The sequence below is a fragment of the Orycteropus afer genome, unplaced genomic scaffold, assembly GCF_000298275.1.
Source record: "Orycteropus afer afer isolate SDZICR_OR568_19922 unplaced genomic scaffold, OryAfe1.0 scaffold00491, whole genome shotgun sequence".
Classification (NCBI taxonomy): Eukaryota; Metazoa; Chordata; class Mammalia; order Tubulidentata; family Orycteropodidae; genus Orycteropus; species Orycteropus afer.
This window is the reverse complement of record NW_006922078.1, coordinates 1,441,099-1,444,289: the sequence shown is the minus strand read 5'-3', so window position 1 is coordinate 1,444,289 and position 3,191 is coordinate 1,441,099.

Below are 3,191 nucleotides of genomic sequence, written 5' to 3'. Positions count from 1 at the left end.
TTATTCTCCTTCTCTACCTTTTTCTCTTACTGCCCTCTCCCCAGATACTATGTTTTTTTTTTTTTTCTCCCCCTTTTTTTCTTTTTTGGTTACTGTTCCTGTGTGATTACATAGTGTGTGTATTGCCCATTTGCTTTTACTTTTTTGATGGTTATTCAATTGTTATTCTTGTCTAAATGAGTAGAAGACAGCAACAGTACCCATATGACATAACTGCACCCACACCTCCTGCAGCTTCACTTACTGAATGAGAGACACTGCTTCCTTCTCCACCAACAGGCCAAGGAAAAACAACCACCAAGAAAAGCCTGACTCACCCTAGGCTGCTCTTCACAAACAGTTAACAGAGATCTAAATATAACAATGCCACAATGTCTCAGAGAAAACAGACCATCACAATCCACACAAAGAAGCAAGATAAAGTGTAGGAACAAGGGAGCAGGATACAGACTCAGAACACATCCCTGAGGAAGAAGTAGAATTAGAACTCTCTAATAAGGAATTCAAAAGAATTATATTTAAGTATCTTCAAAGGACTGAGAGACAGACCAAGGAAAACACAGACAAAACCCTAGAAGAAGTTTGGAAGAAAATACAAGAACAAAATGACAAAATAAATGAACAATTATAAATGATTTGAAATCTATGGATAGAAATCCAGAAGATTAATACTAAATTGTCAGAATTAGATAACACATTGAAAGGGCAAAGGAGTAGAATTGATGCAATGGTAGACAGAATTAATGAGATTAAAGAAAAATACCTGGATACTTTTTTGGAAAGAGATGAATCAGAAAAAAGATCAAAACAAAACGAAGAAAGCCTAAAGTTCATGTGAGATACCATCAAAAGGCATAACCTATGTGTCAATGAAATTTGAGAACAGGAAGAGAAAAATAAAACCATTGAGAAAATTGTCCAAGATTTGTTGGAAGAGAACTTCCATGATATGATGAAAGATGAGAATATATCCATTCAGGAAGTCCAACGAACCCCCAACAGGATAGACCCCAAAAGAAAATCACCAAGACATATCAGCATCAAACTCAGCAAAACCAAAGACAAAGACACAATCCTGAAAGCAGCATGGGAAAACAAAAAGTTACTTACAAAAGACAACCAATAAGAATCAGCTCTGATATCTCAGCAGAAACCATGCAAGTGAGAAGGCAATGGGATGGTGTATATAAAATCCTGAAGGAGAAAAATTTTCAAACAAGAATTATATACCTGGCAAAATTGTCCCTCAAATATGACGGTGAAATTAGGAGATTTCCAGATAAGCAGAAACTAAGGGAATTTGTTAAAACCAGACCAACCTTACAAGACATCCTAAAGGGAGTCCTTTGAACAGAGAACCTAATATAGCAAACAACTGACCATTAATACACAGGATGACATAACCCAGATGCCACAGTTATGGACATATCCAAAGTAAAATAAGGTTATAAGATTGTAAACAGAGAACCAGAGACAACAATTGGCAAATGAGAACAACTACAAACCTAAAAGAAGGAAAATACTGTGTAGTTACAGAACTTCTAAATGGTGAGGATGTCAAGAGTGCTGCAAGATAGGATGGACTGTTCTAAACTTGGGGAGAAAATTATAAATCATAAGGAAACGTCAAAGAAAAGTGATAAAGCTTCACATCACAATAAAAAAGAGGGCAAGCACAAATATTCAGCAAATACTAAAACAACAGCAACAAAGGGAATGATAACATGATTCATAAACATAATGAGCTCAGCACAGAAAATAATATGGAACAAAGAAACCAGGGACACCATGAAAAAAACACATAACAAAATGACAGCAACCAATTCATACATGTCAATAATTACATTGAATGTTAATGGATTAAATGCATCACTCAAGTGATGGAGAGTTGCAGATTGGATAAGAAAACAAAACCCATCAATATGGTATCTACAAGAGACACACCTTAGAGACAAAGACAAAAATAGAATAAAAATCAAAGGTTGGGAAAAGATATATCAAGCAAATGGCAATGTAAGAGAGCAGGAGTGGAAACATTAATTTCTGATCAAATTAACTTTAAGGCAAAAGTCACCATATGAGATGAGGAAAGACATTATATAATGATTAAAGGAACAATTGAACAAGAAAATATAACCATAATAAATATCTATGGACCCAATGAAAGAGCCCCAAAATACATAAATCAGACTTTAAAAGAGTTGAAAAGTCAAATAGTTGACTCCACAGTCATAGTGGGAGACTTTAATGCACCACTTTCAATGAAAGATAAAACAACTGGAAAGAAACTCAGCAAAGATGCAGAAGAGGTAAACAATACAATCCACCTACTTGACCTTATAGACATCTACAGAGTACTTCACCCAAGAGCAGCACATATACATTCTTTTCCAGTGCACATGGTACATTTTCCATGATAGACCATATGTTAGGCCATAAAGCAAGCCTTAATAAATTTAAAAACTTTCAAATACTGCAAAGCATCTTCTCAGTTTATAATGCTATCAATTAGAAATCAAAAACAGGAAGATCAACAGAAAAAGAATAAACACATGGAAACTGAACAACACCCTCCTTGAGAAACACTGAGTAAGAGAAGAAATAAAAATTGAAATTCAAAAATTCCTTGAATCAAACAAGACTGAAAACACAATATACCTAATCTTTGGGACACAGCAAAAATAGTGATCAGAGACCAATTTATAGCAATGAATGCACACATCAAAAAAGAAGAAAGAGCCAAAATCAACACTTTAAACCAACATCTCCAACAATTAGTTAAAGAACAGCAAGAAAAGCCTACAGTCACCAGAAGAAAGGAAATAATAAAAATTCAAGCAAAAATCAATGAAACAGCAAACAGAAGGGCAATAGAAAAAAATCAATAAGAGCAGAAGTTGGTTTTTTTAAAAGATCAATAAAATTGACAAACCACTGGCAAATTTAACAAAGGAAAAGTGAGAAAGGATACAAATGACACAAATAAGAAATGAAATGGGTGACATCACAACAAAACTAACTAAAATAAAAAGGATAATATCAGGATACTGTGAAGAACTGGGAGCTCTGGTAGCATAGTGGCTAAAGGCACTTGACTGCTAACCAGAAGTCTGGCAGTTCAAACCCACCAGCCACTCCTCGGAAGGAAGATGGGGCAATCTACTTCCGTAGTGATATTGCTTTGGAAACCC